The sequence below is a fragment of the Mytilus trossulus genome, chromosome 3 (assembly GCF_036588685.1).
Source record: "Mytilus trossulus isolate FHL-02 chromosome 3, PNRI_Mtr1.1.1.hap1, whole genome shotgun sequence".
NCBI lineage: Eukaryota > Metazoa > Mollusca > Bivalvia > Mytilida > Mytilidae > Mytilus > Mytilus trossulus.
The window spans coordinates 31,109,991-31,117,453 of NC_086375.1; the positions used below are offsets into that span (position 1 = coordinate 31,109,991).

The 7,463-nt window shown below is 33.8% G+C and overlaps 1 protein-coding gene across 8 annotated transcripts in view; it reads right to left on the reverse strand.

Moving 5' to 3' along the window:
- The window catches only part of LOC134711229 (signal-induced proliferation-associated 1-like protein 1), a 47,456-nt gene extending 43,487 nt beyond the window's left edge, over positions 1-3,969 (reverse strand). For 2 of the 8 annotated variants that reach the window (XR_010106157.1, XM_063571702.1), the window contains exon 1: positions 3,757-3,837. The gene's annotated coding sequence lies outside the window, so the exon portion shown is untranslated. Of the gene's footprint in view, positions 1-3,756; positions 3,841-3,885 lie in introns of those variants that run through there. The other 6 variants (XM_063571707.1, XM_063571705.1, XM_063571703.1 and 3 more) reach the window with 5 other exon arrangements.
- Positions 3,970-7,463: the final 3,494 nt, after the last annotated feature.

The following is a 7,463-nucleotide window of genomic DNA, read 5'->3' on the forward strand; positions in this document are numbered from 1 at the left end:
ATTTCCTCATTGATGTGTTTGTCAGATTTCCACATAAAACAGATAATGTTTATCAATCTAAATTCCATAACAAACTTCTTAAGATTAACTTCTGAAAGTAACTGTTGTCTTGTATCAAGAAATATACAATTTCATACTGTTTCAATTATAAATTCATGTTGAAAACTTACATAATAAAAAAACATCCTTATCTGAAAAAAAGCGAACTTTTTACGTCACGTTACTCATGGATGTACATGTAGACTTACGGTAGACATGAAGGTTCTGTAAAAGATTAATTTTTTAAACTAGAGGCATATTGTTTCTTTTTTAAAAAGATAAATTTCATTCATGAGTGAAACAAGAAGTGCCCTCTTCATATAAAATTGCAACAGATATGAAACTAATTGAATATCTGTGACTGTGTCCAGAACATCATCATATTTGATAAAAGTGTTGGAAAAAATCAAATTGGTTATGACTTTTAATTTTTGGGGTAAACATGGTAAAAGCAATGCTTTATTTATTTATATTAAACAAATTCAAAAAATTTTGATCTGTGTTTTGTGGTTATAAACATGTAAGCGTTATATTGTGCAAACTTAAGTAAGAGAATGGAAACAAAAAATATCAACATTTATTTTCATTTGTAAAGGGGCATAATTCTAGAATGGTAAATATGAGGCCATCCAAATTTAAGCAGAAGCTTGATCTGTTTTTAACGGTAATTCGCATTGTGCATAAGTTTCATAAAATTTCTGGACTTACAGACAAGGGTAAAACTAAATACCTCCATTACAAAGGGGGAATAAAAATCATTGAACACTGATGATATCAAAAATTTATATTTCAAATAAAGCAATGTCTTTTATGTATCATAATCTTAATCTAACACTATTTGAAGCATCACTATAAAATTGAGAATGGAAATGGGGAATGTGTCAAAGAATCAACAAACCGACCGTAGAAAAAAACAACAGCAGAATGTCACCAACAGGTCTTCAATGTAGCGAAAAATTCCCGCACCCAGAGGCGACCTTCAGCTGGCCCCTAAACAAATATATACTAGTTCAGTGATAATGAACGCCATACTTATTTCCAAATTGTACACAAGAAGCTAAAATTAAAATAATACAAGACTGACAAAGGCCAGAGGCTCCTGACTTGGGGCAGGCGCAAAAAAGTGGGGGGGGGGGGGGGGGGGGGTAAACATGTTTGTGAGATCTCAACCCTCCCCCTATACCTCTAGCATGATTGTATAAGATAAAATACAATTAATTTACCAAAAATTTGTATTCTGAGACAAAATAAACTCAAATAATTCAAGCGCATGTCGTCCTTCATTCTCTAATCTATGCCTTTTAAGTACGGTAGTCATCTAAGTGAGCTAAATATAACAACTTGATTATTTGGTTTATAGCAAAAACAATAAGATATCTTTTCAAAAATATCTCAGAAAACAGGATACCAGAAGTATGTCAGAGGAGTTTGTCAATATTTCCAAGAATATCTATGTACTTAATATATATATTTTTGTTCCTTGATTAAAATAATGATTTGAGACGAAATAAAGCTTCCTTTTTTATTAAAAAATAAATGAAGAATGTGTTTATGGAACACAGATGATGCCACCGCTTGCATATAAGTTATTACATTATCATAAGACATCACTCTAAATTGTACTTGACCAGAGTTTAGTTGTAATAAGCATTGTGTATAGGTTTCATAACATATAGTTTAAGCAACCTTTTAAAGTTAGCGAACCCAAAAATTCAGCATTTTTTCCATTTGTAAAGGGGGCATTACCCTAACTCTAAAAGTGAAGCATACAAAATTTGAACTTGATCTGTGTTCTGTGGTAATTAGCATTGTGCATATGTTTCGTAACATTTGGTTCAGGCAAACTAAAGTTAGAGAAAGGAAAGGAAAATTTCTACAATTTTTCTATTTGTAAAGGGGCATAACTCTAGAAAGGTAAGAGTGACACCATCAAAATTTAAACTTGTTCTGAGTTTTGTGGTATTAGCATGAACCATTGTGTATAAGTTTCATAATTTTGGGATGTACAGGACATACATACAGACGGACAAGGGTAAAAATTTGTGTCCCCTCAGGTAAGGCTTGACCCTTAGTTGGAGATTAAAATTGTTAAAAAATATCAATTAAGATTAATGACTCATAAAAATATTGTCATTCCAGTATCATTTTATGCAGATCAACATGATCAAAGAAATTAATTATTTGATTGCAGCAATACAAATATTCGGTGATTTTTCAACAAACTTTAACATACGTTGTTAAAATTATGAACATTCTGCAATTAAGCAACAATGCAAAAATTAGTTAGGCTATATGGTCCCTGTGCCAACAGATATTAGGACTAAACATGAATCAGGGCAAATGGACCTGGATGCCTATTACGGGCATTGTCACTTTCTTCACAATGTACATGATGTTATACCTAGAAAAATTTTGTTATATTCAGATACATGTATATATTGCACTTATGATCATGCAAATAAAATTCTTATAATAGATAATCAGCACTGCTGTCATTAGGGAATCTGATAGAGTACCTAGGAAGAAACATTACATCTGGTCACCGTTTATCCTGCATAATGACAATCACAAAGATGCTTGATGGATTTCAGTGGGTCTCATTGGGGTTTAAGCGTGACGCGGGATTGACGATTTTTTGTAAGCAGGATACATGAAAGTCAAATTATTGTGTCGTGAAAACCGGAAATGAGGTCTAGCAGGACCCGGGAAATGACAAAAAAAATGATAATTGCTTATGTACATGTACATAGTATAAGCGGGATACTGGAATCTGACAAAACAGTAAGCGGGATCCGGGATCGGAACCCCCCCTCCCAATGAGACCACCAGTGCAGGGATACAGGTGATACGTCCTATCTAGTCAATGCTTTCCCAAAGGCGTGCATAATTTACGAACTTTTCAAGAGAAGGACATAACTCGAAAGTGGTCTTTTGACAGACTATTATGTTAACCTTTTAATAAAGTTTGATTTCAAGTAAAATTTGGGTTGGGATCCTGCTGAAATGTTTAGCGACATAATGTTTATATATGTGTCTGTCCCAAGTCAAGAGCCTATAATTCAGTGGTTGTCATTTTTTTATGTGTTACCTTATTGTTTTTCGTTCTTTTAATGTACATTAATAACTTCATAAGGCTGTTAGTTTTCTTGTTTGAATTGTTTCAAATTGTATTTTCGTAGGCTTTTATAGCTGACTATGAGATATGGGTTTTGCTCATTGTTGAAGGCCGTACAGTGACCTATAGGGGTGACCTACAAGGTGTTAATTTGGGTGTCATTTTGGTCTCTTGTGGAGAGTTGTCTCATTTTCAATTATACCACATCTTCTTATTTTTATTTAACTGAAAACGTAACTTTGATAACTGGTTTCAGTTGCATCTGCTGTATATCCTGCACTTTCACTTCATCTTTGTAACAGTTTTCATATCTTACATGTATATTTAAGAGAATCTGAGACATGCAACTGAAAAAAACATTGTTAGATCCAAATTGTCTAATTGAGCTACTTTGAAATGTGATACCATAATTCATACCCACTTCTAGGTATGGTATCATTAAGGCTCTAAGAGAAACCAACTTTTCATATACTGGTATTTGCAATATTTTGACTATACAGATCGTTGTAAATGTTTGTGTTCAGGAAGCGTTACATGGTGTATGATAGACTCGTCTCATGTGCTGACTCAGTTAGGGTAGAAAACAGTAAACACTGACTCACCTAGCAAAAATCTTGACTGATTAAAACATATATGTCGGGTATGTGGTTAAAAATGCCATTAAGGTCGATAACAATTGAATCGGCACATTTTTATTAGGACAAATGGTTTATCGAAAAGGGTGAACTCACCAGGTAAATTATCAACACACAGTCGCCATCTTGAAAGTACCTTTTACCCGTGTCACGTGATTTGTTTCAGAAATACGCCCTCTGTCTTTAAAAATGTTACAAAAAAGTATACCAAAGCGGGAATCTTATGAATTTGCTAATATACGTGGCTAATCTATTACAATAATGTGTAAACAAATGTTTTATGAAATGAATCTGATTATCAGGCATTGTCTTTATATGTCATACGTTAAAGTTTGTTTTTTGGTTTTTTTTTATTATGTGAATTTTGGTTGATGGAAACTTCTGTGACTCTCTGTGTTTTTTTAATCAGGAATCTGAGGTATTATATATATATAAATGCTCTTACTGAGCAGATATGATCATGCAGATCATGTGCCTCATATCGTTCGATGGGTTTTATAGTTTATTGCATTATAAACATTTTTAGATCTTTAAATTTTATGCATTTCAGCCTACGAATGATCACTAATATCAGGGATTTTGAATTCATCATGGCTCATTTGTATTTATACTGTACATGTCTGTTTTTAGTACTGTGGTTAAGTGTTACTGACTGAGACATATATAATACAATTTTGTATCAGAGACATATAATATGCATAATATATGTTTGCCTCTCTGTCTCTGGTGTCAGTAAGAATGCCGATTGCATTGATTGATTAAAAGCCTAATTATGCAGCTGCTGGCTTAATTTGATAGTTATCAATTCTCATGTCTTTTAAACCACTATTTTTTAGAACAAGCAAATCAAGGATTTGTACACTGTAAATATAAATCCTTGATCACCATACTGAGGTAGGGCTTTAGAGCTTTAGATGGTCCACCAAAAAAAATGTGCACAGTTCCGAGTAAAAAAAGCTCATGCCTAGTAAACTCCAATACATATATAATTCACGTTTAAGTTCAGATTTCTTAAAAAGCTTCTGAATGAAGCTGGTTTGCTGTTCACAAAAAGAGCAAATCAGAGAAGAAGAGGAACATGCAGAATTTGGTTCCACAAAACCGCAGAAAAAACATTAGGTAGAACCGAGTCAAGACAGTCAAACACTTTTGGTTCCACTGAAAATGAATATACCGACTGTATTTCACAAAAATTAGAAGAAAAGTATTGAGCCGGTTGCGAGAAGCTCCATTGGATTAAATATGAATGCCAACCGTCTTTCACAAAACATTACATCTAGATGAAGTCGAGCATATTGATTCTAACATGAATTGACGACTGCATGTCACGAAACATTACTAGAAAAATCAAAGTACTGAAGTACTGAACATCGGATGGCTGCATGTCTTGTGGATGATCAAAAGCACTTGTCACAGAAAAATATCACATCTCTATACATGAAACTGAGGTTAATGTACAGAGATATATTTGTTCCTGAGACAACTTCGTGCGTGGATGATAAAAAAAATGCAGGCAATTCAACTGTATATCATTCTATTTTACCTTTTTAATGTCATTATGATATAGTGCAGTGCAAATTATGCATGGTTGACACTCTTCTGTAAAAAAACTATTTTTCTAAAAGATTGGATATGATGAGTATGCATTCATATTTTCCCCGCAAAAACGATTACAAAGTTGCGTGTGCAAATCTAGGTGTTAGCAATACATCGGAATGCCCTCACGATGATTTCGATATAAAAGAATGCCGATTGCATTGATTGATTAAAAGCCTAATTATGCAGTTGCTGGCTTAATTTGATAGTTATCAATTCTCATGTCTTTTAAACCACTATTTTTTAGAACAAGCAAATCAAGGATTTGTACACTGTAAATATAAATCCTTGATCACCATACTGAGGTAGGGCTTTAGAGCTTTAGATGGTCCACCAAAAAAAATGTGCACAGTTCCGAGTAAAAAAAGCTCATGCCTAGTAAACTCCAATACATATATAATTCACGTTTAAGTTCAGATTTCTTAAAAAGCTTCTGAATGAAGCTGGTTTGCTGTTCACAAAAAGAGCAAATCAGAGAAGAAGAGGAACATGCAGAATTTGGTTCCACAAAACCGCAGAAAAAACATTAGGTAGAACCGAGTCAAGACAGTCAAACACTTTTGGTTCCACTGAAAATGAATATACCGACTGTATTTCACAAAAATTAGAAGAAAAGTATTGAGCCGGTTGCGAGAAGCTCCATTGGATTAAATATGAATGCCAACCGTCTTTCACAAAACATTACATCTAGATGAAGTCGAGCATATTGATTCTAACATGAATTGACGACTGCATGTCACGAAACATTACTAGAAAAATCAAAGTACTGAAGTACTGAACATCGGATGGCTGCATGTCTTGTGGATGATCAAAAGCACTTGTCACAGAAAAATATCACATCTCTATACATGAAACTGAGGTTAATGTACAGAGATATATTTGTTCCTGAGACAACTTCGTGCGTGGATGATAAAAAAAATGCAGGCAATTCAACTGTATATCATTCTATTTTACCTTTTTAATGTCATTATGATATAGTGCAGTGCAAATTATGCATGGTTGACACTCTTCTGTAAAAAAACTATTTTTCTAAAAGATTGGATATGATGAGTATGCATTCATATTTTCCCCGCAAAAACGATTACAAAGTTGCGTGTGCAAATCTAGGTGTTAGCAATACATCGGAATGCCCTCACGATGATTTCGATATAAAAGAAGAGAGAAGCACTGTTGGTTTGATTATGGATGGAAACCCTCTTTTCCCATTTCCCATTTCACAAAATATTGCCAAAAACAAAACATCGGGTAGAAGTGAAGCACTGCTAGTTTACCGATATGAATGCCGACAGTATTTCAAAAATTACAAGAAGGAGGAAGACTTCTGTTGGTTCACTCATGAATGTCGAACGCCTGTCAAAAAACCTTTAGGGGAAAAGACATCGCATTGCTGGTTCCAATATGAATACCAATAGTATTTCAAATACTAAAAGAACACATATAGAGGGAAGAAGGGCATTGTTAGTTCAGTCATGAATGCCGACCGCGTTTTTCACATCACAAGACAATATATTCCAGTGGCGGATGAAGCCATTTTAAAAAGGGGGGTCCTAACCCAGGACAAGGGGGGGTGTTCCAGTCAAATGCTCCCATTCAAATGCATTGATCGACCAAAACAAGTGGGTTCCAACCCCCGGACCCCCCTGGATCCGCCAATGTATTCGACATACTAGTATTATCTTTGAAAACGGGAAACTACTGTAATTCGAGTATCAAATCACTTATTCATCATCACAAATATTTGCAATTGAACACCATGCAAGGGGATATGCAATTTCAGTTTCCTTTCTCGCAGGTATTAACATAGAACACAACAGAATATTGTTGATATATTGAACTGGTATAAACACAAAACGGTACAAAACTTTTATATTTTTTCTGAGTCTATTCTGAGTGAATTTGAAGGGAAAAAGATATATGCAATATATTATTATTTATATTTTCGATATCTATATATATTGTAAACAAAAAGCGAATTACAAAATATGTATTTTCCATATTTAATTTACAATTTAATAATCGAAGAATTGTTGATTAGGATGTTATATAATAATCAAACAAGTAAACGGTACCAGACAAAA